The sequence below is a fragment of the Podarcis cretensis genome (genome assembly GCF_951804945.1).
Source record: "Podarcis cretensis genome assembly, chromosome: 17".
NCBI classification, from domain to species: Eukaryota; Metazoa; Chordata; class Lepidosauria; order Squamata; family Lacertidae; genus Podarcis; species Podarcis cretensis.
Genome location: NC_137187.1, coordinates 1,792,276 through 1,805,334, shown reverse-complemented (window position 1 = coordinate 1,805,334; position 13,059 = coordinate 1,792,276). Strand labels below are relative to the sequence as shown.

The 13,059-nt window shown below is 46.0% G+C and overlaps 1 protein-coding gene, 1 long non-coding RNA gene and 1 pseudogene across 12 annotated transcripts in view; 1 reads left to right on the top strand and 2 right to left on the bottom strand.

Annotated features, from left to right (window-relative positions):
• Window positions 1–13,059, top strand: part of ADGRL3 (adhesion G protein-coupled receptor L3) — a 563,586-nt gene that overhangs the window by 50,263 nt on the left and 500,264 nt on the right. The window lies entirely within an intron of this gene.
• The window catches only part of LOC307206907, a 278,190-nt gene that overhangs the window by 162,355 nt on the left and 102,776 nt on the right, over window positions 1–13,059 (bottom strand). Inside the window, exon 2 of the long non-coding RNA XR_013834523.1 lies at window positions 11,784–11,906. This is a non-coding gene — a long non-coding RNA (uncharacterized lncRNA). The remainder of the gene's footprint in view (window positions 1–11,783; window positions 11,907–13,059) is intronic.
• On the bottom strand, window positions 828–4,948 carry LOC307206922 (NEDD4-binding protein 3 homolog pseudogene; annotated as a pseudogene). The gene is made up of 2 exons: window positions 4,903–4,948; window positions 828–2,692 (listed from the first exon to the last, which is right to left on the bottom strand). The product of its transcript is annotated as an NEDD4-binding protein 3 homolog pseudogene (transcript).

Below are 13,059 nucleotides of genomic sequence, written 5' to 3'. Positions count from 1 at the left end.
GGGCCAATTCCAGTATTTCTTAGCAGAGGTCCTTGGAATATCTCCAAAGCGCACTGTGAAGTCAGGTATGATCCCCAGCCCATCATATCTTAGAGCTGAAACGTGGGGCATGGGACTTGTCAGGCTTCCCAGATGCTCACCTTGGTGAGCATATTTATGAACTTCTAATTGCTTAGTCTAATAAGAATGGGTAAGTATTTAAGAATTGATATGTAAATTGCACTTTGCAGAAGACAATTACTTGTAGTAAGAATGCATGTCACTTATCTGTAATAAGATTTAATGAAAACATGTTTGGGGGGAGAGGAGACCTGAAAGGCCAAATTTCCTTTCAGATTGAATGAATATTCCTGGAAGAATATACTATAGTCACATCAGCAGAAGTCCTGACAAGTTATTCTATATTAAAAGTGATCGCATCCAACTCGTCAAATGAAAAGCCAGCAAGTCTTGTCTTCTGGCTGAATAAATGGACCTACAGTAGACTTTTGACCCTATAACTGAAATGTTGCATTCTTTGAAGATGCAATATAACAGCAACAGCACAGCAGCTGGTACGTTGATCTAAATTCAGTTAATGAGTTTGTGTGTTAGAACCTTTTCTACTACAATTATCTTCAATCAGGCAGATTGTGTCCCAATATTTTATTAATAAATTTCAAATATTTGTACATAGGAAAGAATAATATATCAGATAATTATATAAAAAGAACAGTGTTGTTTTATGAATGGGTGGCAAACAAAGTTAAAAGAATGGAAATTTACACACTAATACAGTGGTGGAATAAACAAAATTATGAAAAGTAGCAACAAGCCAAAAAAGAAAGGGCAACTATGGATAGACGGAAAATGCGAGGTGCAATGCTGGGATTGCATTCCATGGACGGCAGCAGTCTTCAAAATCCTCTATGGACGAGGTTAACCAGACCTTTAGTTTAACCACTTCTTCTAGCAAAACCCTCAGGTCCATGCTGCTGTGTGGTACCTCTCCTCTTTGGAATTCCAGGACATAGCCCCTTGCATACTGTTCAGATCTTTGAGGAATCAACTCTTTCAATCGAAGGTTGCTCTGAGCTGATACATCTGGGCTCACCTTGGAACTGCTGGAACTGACTTAGCTGCCTCTCCAGTGCCTGGTTGCGGGAGTACATCTCCACATACCTGGCCTGCATCTCCCGCTGATAGCGCAGGACTATTTTCTTCTCCTCTTCCCAGGTTTTCCGCTCCTGCTCAAAGCTTGCCTCTTGCCGCTGGGCCTGGCGTCTTTCGCGCAGCAATTCTCCCCTTAGCCATTCAGTGCCCTCTGCACTCCCCCCCCCCCTGCATCCCCCTACTTTTAGAGCCATCTGTTTCACAAGCCAAAACGCCCTGGCATGCTTGCATGGGAGAGTCCCGTGGAGGAACAGGGGAGCCACGCTCTGGCAATGTTTGGGAAGAGTCCCCCAACTGTGCCACTTGCGAGTCCTCGGCTTGCATCTCTGTTTGGACTTCCCACAGCTGTGTTTTCAAGCTGAAGATTTCACCCTGTTTCTGGGCATCTGGGAACTGCTGCTTGAGCACTGAAATCCCTGCAGTCTTCTGACAGACGTCCCACTGGGTCTCCTCCAAAATGGGACTCAGGCGCTCTGCCTGTTGGTGCTGCAGCCTCAGCTCCTCGCACTGCCTCTGCTGAAGGTCCAGCTCTTCTAGCAGCCGTTTCTCTAGCTGCTAAGCTTTGTAGAGCTGCAGCTGAACCTCCTGCTTCAGCTCATCCATCCACAAACTCCATTTGTCCTCAAATATCTGAGTGAAGGGATCATCATTCTCACTCAGATTTCTCTCCAGGCCCTTCTCAGCCAGCCGGTCCTCGAGCTGCTTCACCACATCTTTCAAGGAGTCTGTGGGTTCATTCAGAGGGTGTGGTTTCCCAGAGCTCTGCAGAGGGCTCCGGCTCTTGCAAGACAGAGGTGTTTTGTCTACAGCCAAGGGGTCCCATGGCCCCTGAGAAGCCCTGTCTAAGGAGTCGCCAGTGTGGTTGTTGTGGCCTGCGGAAGCGTTGAGCTGGGTTGGAGCAGGTTTGAAACATGGGAGTGTCGGTGGGGAAGCTTTGGATAGAGTTTGTGCTCTCGTCCAGGCTGGTGGTGTGCAGCAGGTGACTGCGGAGAGGGCTGCGTTGTGAGGAGCTGCTGGTGCTGTTCTGGGCCAGGCTCCTGTTGCTCTTGGACAGCTTCTGGCCTTTGACTGATGACCGCCTTGGCATGCACAACAGGCTTTTCCATGATACCACCTTGAAGGCAGAGGATCTGTTCCGACACTTGTCGAAGCGTCCACGTTCAGGCAATGAGCTCTTGGAGAAATCAGCTGCCTGTTGATGGTCCTGGAAATACCGCTCGGGGGACTGGTTCTCCTGGTCACTCTCATAGTCCCTTTTAAAGCCACCTCCAGATGACTGGTGCTTCTTCTCGACCCGGGTGTCCCACTTGCCCCAATGGAAGTAGCCAAAAACTCCACACTGTGACGTTCCTTTCCGGAGCAGCCCTGTGGCTGACGCATGCCATGCAGACCTCCTGGAGAAGTCGGCAAGAAATCCCGTTTCTCTACTCGGCTGCCCACGTTGCCCATGCTGCCGTCGTTGTCCGGCTCAGAATCCAGAGTGAAAGGATCAAAAGACAATGGCAGGGGTTACCAGTCACATGAGAGGCCTGTTCTGTTGCTATGGAGTTTTAAACACAAGCGGAATCTCAGCACATGATGGCTGCCTGCAGCCTGATCCCCAGCTAGACTGGGCTGGACTCCATTCTGCGACCTCCTCCTCCTCCTCCTGCAGCCCCTTGGTCGGCTCCATAGTCCCTGTCTTTCCATCCATTTATATATTCATTCTTAGCACTCTTGTTTAGCTGCTAACAACATACCGTATTTTTCCATATATAAATTTTTTTAGTGAAATATTGTGGGGCGTCTTATACATGGTTGGTGAATGCTCAGGAGTTCCGGCTCTGGCTCTGGTGTGGGCGCCCAAGCTCTGACCTGGGCTTGGGTTCGGTTTGGGCTCTGGCCTGATTTCTTAATTTGGGGGGCATTTTATACACTGAAAAATATGATATTCTTTCAACACATTGTTTTGTGTGTGTTAATTAAAAATAACCCATTTGCAGTTTTTCCAACTTGGGATTATATATAATTATATTGTTACCTTGCTGTATAATTTCAGAAGTTCATTTATACCGCTTTTGGGGCATTACCATTGCAAAACCTATAGTTGGACATTGATTCTATGGATGTAATGGCTCCTGAGAGGGGAGTTGGAGAGGGTGGCTGGTGGCCATGGCTTCCACTGCAGTCAGCTTTATTGTACTACCCAAAGGCCATGACAGAACCATTCAAACACTATCCACATGTCTTTCACTGACTTGTCCCAATTTTCACAGGAAGTCCTCCCAATATTTTAAATTCCACACCATGTTTTCTATGTCATCCAAGAGGAGATTTTCACCAGACTTTTTCTACTGAAGTCTTTGATGATGATGACGATGACAATGCCGACTACTACTACTGCTACGACTGCTTCTACTACCACAACTATTAATACATTTATTTATACGCTACACCTTCCTCCAGAAGAGCCCAGTCTGGCAACTGACGGGGCTATTAATTAGTCAGATGAAGATGGAGGCAAGGCAGCATTAAGATTCATGGGCACAAAATGCTGGTAGTTGAAAAGAAAAGGCTAGAATAAAGGGCAAGTGTAGTTTCTTCTGGTTGTTGACCAGAAATGAATTATTTGGCCACCAAGTCAACTATAACGACTGTGTGTTATGGTGTCTGTAAACGGCTGGCTGAGGCCCATTGTCTGATTAATTCACAAAAAAATGCTGTGTCTGGCAAATTAGCTGTAATGGTTCTAAGGGGGTTGCTCGTGCGTAAGTTGCCGCCACTCCTGGCTAGGTTGCCTGGTTGAACCCTTTCTCTCTGGACAGCCTTGCACGCGTGGCTGTCTCAGTCGCTGGCAGAATCCGTCAGTGGGCATTTCTTAAACTTCTTCCAGCAAAGAAGTTCTTTGATGCCAAGTCTCCTCCTACGCTCCCTGCGCGGAAGTCTTCTGCGCAGGGAGGGTGTGAGCAGCGGAGTACCCGTGCTCTCCCCACTGGTCTCCGGTGAAGAGTCCTGGAGCCTTCTCTCCGATTCCCCCATCTGCCCCCATTCACCACTGGTGTTACGCTGATTTCCTTCCCCAGCAGCTGGGCTGCCTCTCTCCCTGCTGGGACCCTCTCCGGCATCGCTCTGGAGCCTTCCCTCCGCCTCTGGCTCCGATGGCAGTTCCCTGACATTAGCCTTGGCGTGATTTCCTACAGGGCTCATAAGTGCACGTTGTAGTTGCTTCACCTTGGAGTAGTGATTCTAGTAATCAACTATGAGTAGGTAGACACTGCTTGCCATCATATCTTGCTGATTCAATACTAGTACTTACCATACATGCAAGGTGGATTCTACACCGTTAGCTGTCTTTGGTACTTGGCACACATGCTAAAGGTTTTGGACTATACCGTCACTTGTAGTTTCCCTTGCATTGCCTTTGAGTTTATTTATAAATTAAGTTGCTTTTGGCCACCCTTTGATCGTACAGTTCCAAGGCAGGTTACAACACAATTCCAATAAAAGTGAAAGGAGGTGAACCCGTCTCACCACATTTCAACCAGGTAAAAAAAAACCTATGGAATGTCCCATGGTTTATTGCAGAAGTAGACTAAACTGCAGGAGGCAGTGGAAGACAGAAGTGCCTGGCCTGCTCTGGTCCAGGGGGTCACGAAGAGTCGGACATGACTAAATGACTAAACAACACAGACTAAAATCCACAACAGCCTTGGCAAAATGCTAGGTCTTTATCTAACACTGAAATGCCAACAGCATTGATGCAGTTCCTACCTCCAGGAAGAGGGAGTTCCATAATTGGGACGTCGCCATATCCCATGTTACTGCATGAGCTATATCCCATAAGAACCTTATCCTTAAACATTTCATCCCTGTTTGCTAAGGCACTACCCGTTGTAAACAACTACAGTGCAGTTATCCATGGTTCCATTGTTTTTGGTAAGATCTTGTTCTCATTCTCCATATGAAGGCTGCAGTATGCCTCAACTGATTAAATAATCTACCTAGGTCTTTTATGTCTCCAGTAATCTTTCTGCTGGGCACTCACGCTCTGCAGATATCGAAGCAGAGCAGCAGGTGATTTTGTGAAAAAGATAAATGAAGCTTTTAACTTGAAAGACTATTCTCTGCTCCTCTGCTTCAATTAAAATAAAATAAAACCCAGGGCTCTTCAGTGCTCTGCAGGCAGCATTCTGGACAAAGCACTTGGAGGAAACCAACTTCTTGCAAACATGTAGAAATCCAGTAGATGGAAAAGTAGGCAGAGTGACGGGAGCAACGCAAGGCTTCTGGGGGGACCCCGATTCAGCTTGGGATGCTTTGTGGTGCAACTTAAATTCCCCCAATTTTCCTGGTTATCTGGCACATTTCTAGTATATGCTTTTAACAGTCTTCTACCTGCGGATAGGGATGCGGCTGGCGCTGTGGGTTAAACCACAGAGCCTAGGGCTTGACGATCAGAAGGTCGGTGGTTCGAATCCCCGCAATGACGGGGTGAGCTCCCGTTGCTCGGTCCCTGCTCCTGCCCACTTAGCAGTTCAAAAGCACGTCAAAGTGCAAGTAGATAAATAGGTACCACTCCAGCGGGAAGGTAAACAGCGTTTCCGTGTGCTGCACTGGTTTGCCAGAAGCGGCTTAGTCATGCTGGCCACATGACCCGGAAGCTGTACGCCGGCTCCCTCGGCCAGTAAAGTGAGATGAGCGCCGCAACTCCAGAGTCGGCCACGACTGGACCTGATGGTCAGGGGTCCCTTTACCTTACCTGCAGTAGGATATCCTGCAAAGGACACTCCCCCATAAACTGCATGTGGTTTGTATAGGCACCTGGTTGCTGGCATCTGTCTGCCTCTGGACGCAATGGAAGAGTTCTCCTTCAGGGCAAAAGTCTAACCTTTGGGAGAGTTACAGCACCTGCTGTGGCTGTAGAGACCGATGCAGGAGAGACATCTTTTATTGCAGGTGGGGCAGATGAAGGTGTCCTGTTTTGCTGCCGGTGGTGGTGCACCGTGTCGTTTCTTCTGTCTGCAGTCCTCCTAGTGGTTCTCCCTTCTCTGGTTACTGATGTGGATAAACGACCTGACTGCCTGTCTCCAGGCACTGCAGTCATCTGCAAGGGATTCCCACACTGCGGGGTTAATGTTGCCAGCCTTTGTGTCTTTGAGAGCCAGTGTGGTGTAGTGGTTAAGAGCGGTGGACTCGTAATCTGGTGAACCGGGTTCGCTTCCCCGCTCCTCCACATGCAGCTGCTGGGTGACTTGGGGCCAGTCACACTTCTCTGAAGTCTCAGCCTCACTCACCTCACAGAGTGTTTGTTGTGGAGGAGGACGGGAAAGGAGATTGTTAGCCGCTTTGAGACTCCTTAGGGTAGTGATAAAGCGGGATATCAAATCCAAACTCCTCCTCAAACAACAACAACAACTCCTCCTCCTCCTCCTCCTCCTCCTCCTCCTCCTCTTCTTCTTCTTCTTCTTCTTCACGTTTGCAGACATCTTTGTAATGCATATATTTGGTCTGCCAACAGGCCCGGTGCCTGAAGCCCACTCCTCGTAGGATCCTGCCATCTTCCATTCTCTGGTCATGACCAAGCCAGCATAGACGTTGTTGAGACAGGAGTGTGGACATGCCATGTGTGTGGGCTTGGGAGAGCACATATTTGCCTGAGACTCTGTCCTGCCATGTGATGCCCAAAATCTTCCGGACGCAGCACATATGGAAGGCATTGAGGAGCTCCTGTAAACTGCCCACAACTCACTTCCCTAAAGTAGCATGCTCAACACACAAGCCTGGTAGACCATCTTGATATTGGTTGTTAGCATCACATTCTCCCATACTCTTTTGGAGATGCGAGCCACTACTGCAGCTGTCTTGCCAATACTTCTGTGGTGGAGCCCAGGTCGACAGAATTGTCTACCACCTCAAGTGTGTGGTCGCCAATGCTGATGTGTGGAGTGCTGGTGACAGCTTGACCCAGGATATTGGTGTTCGTCCGGTTGATGTTGAAACTGAATTCCATGCAGGGCAAAACAGTTGATGAGTCTCTGCAGAGCTTCCTCACGAGTGTGCTCTCAAGGCTGTGTCATCTGCAAACAACTTCTCTTGTATAAGTACAGGTCTGTTGAAAACATGCAAACGAATGCATGTACAGCAGGAGCCGGGCAGGAGTATGTTGATTGTACTTAACGTTGGGTCATATGAAGAGGGATCATATGTTTGATTACCGATTTTAGCTTCAACGCTGGCAACTACAGATGCTACCCAGCTATATTTCTTGTGTTCTGTCTGAATCAGAGGAGGCAGCTGAGATGCTAGATAGATGTTTAGAGGTAGTGGTGGCCCGGATGTCGCTCAACAAATTGAAACTTAGGTCTTAGGTGGTTTAAGTCCTCAAGTCTAGGAGGTGGAAAGGCAGGCCGTTGTGTATGGGGTTGCACTCCCCTGGAAGCAGCAAGTGTGTAGCTTAGGAGTAATACTGGATTATTTCTGGAGGCCCAAGTAACCTTGGTGTGTGGGATTGCCTATATCTAGCTTCAGCTGGTGTGCCAGTGATACCCTCTTTTTGGACGGCGTTGACTTGGCCACAGCACTTATGCAGTAGCCAAATTACTGGCCGGGGCTGCCTTTAGAATGCATATATTCCTTGTTCTGAAACAGCATGGATTTCCAGAAGGTTTCTGAGCCTAATTCAAGGTGATAGCATTGGTGTTTAAAACCGTAAATCAGTTAGGCCCCAAATCTGAGATACCACCTCCTTTTGTACAGACCCTTTCTCAGGTGTTAAGATCAGCAGAAAGGGCCCTCTTGGTAGCTTTACCATCCTCAGAAGCTCAGGATGGTGGTGGGCCTAAAAAGGGCAAACTCTGTGGCAACCGTTAAATTGTGGAAATCCTTTTTCCCAGAGGTGCATCTGACAAATTTGCTATGTACCATATGAATTTCAGCCTGGCTTTTGACACCTAAGATGTGTGTTTTCAGGATCCTCCCTGTTCATGTGACTCTTATTTGTTTAACTTTTTAAATTCTGAACTTTAAATTGTTGTTACTCACCCTGGGACCCACTGGTGAAGGACAATACTACATCTACTACTACTACTACTACTACTACTAAGTATTGTTCTTGTTGTTGTTGTTGTTGTTGTTGTTGTTGTTGTTGTCTTTTTATGAAAGTTCGGGATAGCTCAGTCGGTAAAAACATGAGATTCTTAATCTCACGGCTGTACATTCCGCCCCCATGTTGGGCAAAAATATCCTGCATCGTTTACTTTCATGGTCCCTTCCAACTCTAAAATGCTATGATGAACAGCCTCCCAGCAGGGCCCTTAAGGCAGAACTGCACAGTGTTGCCCCTTGACTAAGAGAAGAAAGGGAATTAGGAGTATGGCTGCTAGGCTGTTGTTGTTGTTGTTGTTGTTGTTGTTTAGTTGTTTAGTCGTGTATGACTTTTCATGACCCCCTGGACCTGAGCACACCAAGCACTCCTGTCTTCCACTGCCTCCCGCAGTTTGGTCAAATTCATGTTTGTAGCTTCGAGAACACTATCCAACCATCTCGTCCTCTGTCGTCCCCTTCTCCTTGTGCCCTCCATCTTTCCCAACATCAGGGTCTTTTCCAGAGAGTCTTCTCTTCTCATGAGGTGGCCAAAGTCTTGGAGCCTCAGCTTCAGGATCTGTCCTTCCAGTGAGCACTCAGGGCTGATTTCCTTCAGAATGGAGAGGTTTGATCTTCTTGCAGTCCATGGGACTCTCAAGAGTCTCTTCCAGCACAAGAATTCAAAAGCATCCATTCCTCGGCGATCGGCCTTCTTTATGGTCCAGCTCTCACTTCCATACATCACTACTGGGAAAACCAGAGCTTGAACTATACGGACCTTTGTTGGCAAGGTGATGTCTCTGCTTTTTAAGATGCTGTCTAGGTTTGTCATTGCCTTTCTCCCAAGGAGCAGGCGTCTTTTAATTTCGTGACTGCTGTCACCATCTGCAGTGATCATGGAGCCCAAGAAAGTGAAATCTCTCACTGCCTCCATTTCTTCCCCTTCTATTTGCCAGGAGGTGATGTACTTCATTTCATTTCATTTCATTTAGGGACTGCTTAACCACAAAACTCTCTTAAGCGGTGTCTCGTCTTGTGAATTTGTTAAGCCCCTCTTGGTTGAGATGATGCCATGTTGGTGTGCTTCACGGCACCCAGCACGCTGGTCTACCAAATAAAGTTATGATAGTGGATAGTAGATGCCTGTACGAATTAGTCCTAATAGGCCTAACTAGAAGTAGACCACAGAATGATGAAAACTCTAAAGCAGTGGTTACAAGAAAGATTTATCGCCAGTATGTTTTCCTGATGGGAATTCTGGAAAGTACCTTGATAATAAATCTTTCTTGTCCGTATTGGCTTTTCTCTTTTTCATCATTCTTGACGGTTAAACTGGTCTGCAGGCAACTAAAATTGGGAAGCAGAGTTGGGTGCTGGGATAGGAGAGGAGGGGGAGACTCATGAGGGTAGAATTTTCACAGTTGCATATATTTTTCTGTTACCAAGAAGTTCCGTTTTTGAAGTGTTTCACCTGTCATTGTTCTGTTTTACTTAACATGGAGGGGGTGATCTTGTCTTAGAAAGCAGCAAATGTACCCACAGTTCTTTAGTCAGATATTTGAAGGTAATTGCTTCCTCTTTTCCTTTAGCTCGACAAATGTACAGCAAATTTTCCTATCCTAATTGTTCATCGGGGAGTTCATGCTGATTACATTATAGTTTCATTATACCATGTGTGGGTGTAATAAGTACTTCACATATGAAACTAGTAACACATCCTTTCTTATGATGAAAAAATATATATATTTTATACAACTGTGGGTAACCCAAAACATTTCCTTGGTGGTATTTTATCACTCGTTGAATGAAGTTCTGTGAGTTTCATTGACCTTTCCTACTCAGTATTCTAAGCCGAATAAACATTTATTTCCTAGTCCTGAAGACATTTATTGGTGAGTCCCATTAATTTCATTTGGACTTGAGTGGAAATAAGTGTGTGCAGGATAATTGTCATCAAGAGGCAAAGATCTTCAAAACCATGGGCCGTCTTGGAGAAGGAAAACCTTACAATACACATCTGGATTGAAAATAATATCCCTGAATAAAATGCTCTTTTTTGTTACCTTTCAAAGTGAAAACGATGGCTCTTTTGATGCTAGCAGACCTATTGTTCGAAGCCTTTACTCTGCAGGATTTAAGAAATTTTAAAAATGGGCTTTTGTTGTTGTTTTTTATCTGTTGTGGTTGAGTATTGATTTTTTTATACTTTGCCCATAATAAGGTTTTGGCTGGAAAAGTGGGGTAAATGTATCTAAAATAAATGAAGAACCAGGTTGAGATTGTGAGCTGGGAAGACATTGGTCCATATTTTGTTCCTGTTTTGAATTTAGTAGATATACCACATGCTGTACAGCCCACTCCACTCTGGGCTCAGTGGCCTACCTTACAAAGCTGTATTAAAGAATGAGATGGAATATCTGACGCACCAAGAACACTTTCAAACCACTAGAGAAATGCCAAGTAGGACTTATGATTGAGCTTTATTTGGTTCCGTTGGTAGATTAAAAAAACCTTTATTCAGTGAAGACAAAGTTTTATCAGTTGGACTTCTCTTATTTGGGTGAATTGTTAACTATAACGGGTAATAAGCAACAGCAAAGCACTGGAATTTATGGAAAGCAATCAACCGCACGTTATGTTACACTTCCTTCAGTTCCTCAGAAAGGCACCTGCACTTAGATTTGGGCAACACGCAAATGTGTTTAGACTCGGTCAGTTAAGACAGATGGTTAATCAATTTGTAAATCCTTTAATTGGTTGACAGTCCTGATTATTAGTGTTTGTCTGCAACTGAGAAACAAGTCCAGCTCCAGGTTTCGAGAGCCGTTGAATAAATAGACTCTGGTGGTCTCCCCAGAAGGCACCGCGCTTGCCCAGGATGGGGGCAGCAGTGCTTAATAGAAGTTGTCACCACTCCCGCTTCTGCAGCCAGTGGGCTGTTTGCTTTCCTATGCAATCTAGGCGCTGCTGATTGGAGCTGTGAGATGAGTGGGGTAGCATGCCAAACTTCTTATTTCCACAGTATTAATCAGGATCCCAATTCTTCCATGTGTCGACATCACAGGTGACATATTTTAGCTGCTGTGACACTGGGGAGCTGGTGGCACAGTCTGGAGCTCCACTCACTGGTGAGCCAGTGTGGTGTAGTGGTTAGCGCGGTGGACTCGTAATCCGGTGAACCGGGTTCGTGTCTCTGCTCCTCCACCTGCGGTTGCTGGGTGGCCTTGGGCTAGCCAGTAGTGTTGACTTAATGATGGCAGCCCTGCCTCTGCCATTGCAAGTGGAAGTTGGTGGGGCCGGGGCATTTTGTTTGTGTGTGCATGGGTCACATCTCCATTCAGCACTGCCTCCCCAATCCCTGCCAACCACAGAGGGCCAGCAAGCTGTGGCTGCCATTTTCTTTTCTTCCAAATGCGTTTTGATGCTCGTCATAAAGATGGCTTACACAAAACAAGCGAAATACCATGAAAATCCCTGAAACAAGAAGTAATTGACCTTGCTGTATAATTTCAAAAGTTCATTTATACAGCTTTTGGGGCATTTCCATTGGCTTTGGTACATTGAAAAACCTATACAGTGGTGCCTCGCAAGACGAAATTAATTCGTTCCGCAAGTTTTTTCTTCTTGCGAGTTTTTCGTCTTGCGAAGCACGGTTTCCCATAGGAATGCATTGAAAATCAATCAATGCGATCCTATCGAGACTGTCCAGGGACAGAGGGGAAGGCGCGCGCCTTCCCCTCTGTCCCCGGACCTGTTTAAAGCAAGGGGCGGCGGGGAGAAGATGGCTTCCCCTCTGTCCCCGGAGATTGCGGGGCAGGCAACGGGGAGAAGCGATCTTCTCCCCGCCGCCCCTTCCTTCAAAAGAGGTCCAGGGACAGCGGGGAAGACGCGCTGCGCTTCCCTGCTATCCCCGGAGCTTGTGGGGCAAGCTTCGTTTTGCGAAGCAAGCCCATAGGGAGATGCGTCTTGCGAAGCGGCTAAGAAAACGAAAAACTCCTTTGTCTAGCGAGTTTTTCGTCTTCCGAGGCGTTCGTCTTGCGGGGCACCACTGTAGTTGATTCTATGGATGTAATGGCTCATGAGAGGGGAGTTGGAGAGGGTGGCTGGTGGCTGGTGGCCATGGCTTCCACTGAAATAAATTCAAAGAATATTCTCCTTAGTAAGTAAGCTTTATTGTACCAGCCAAAGGCCATGATATAACCATACAAATACTACCCACATGGCTTCCACTGACTCGTCCCAAGTTTCACATGAAGTCCTCCCAATGTTTTATATTCCACACCATGTTTTCTATGTCATCCAAGAGGAGATTTCCCCCAGACTTTTCCTACTGAAATCTTTTGTGGGTTATTATTATTATTTATTTTATTTCTATACCGCTTTATATTTTTAAGGAAAATCTGAAAGTGGTTTACAGCATATTAAAACATCAACAAAACAATCCAGAATGAAACATTTCTGAAGAAAGTCAGCTATAGAGTATACAGTCAAAGCAACATAATTAACAGAAAACTAAAACGTTATCTTAAAGATTTCAAAAATAAAACATTACAAAGGAGGCCAACTACAGAATACATATTTAACACAAAGTTAACAAAAAATATTAAACATTTCAAAAAAACCAAAACCATTTCTAAGTGAAGTCGAATATAAAATGCACATTTAAAACATCATATTTTATGCGATTACTTTATTCCAGCATCAGTTTCCCCTTTTCTAGGTGTGACATTTAGTCCTTGCAGGAAAACAATATAGGCACTGTTACCTTTGGCTTGGTTCAGCCATCCCTGGCCAGCATCTCATTTGCACTGTGCTGCTCAGGATCACCTTGTCAAGATTCAAGTC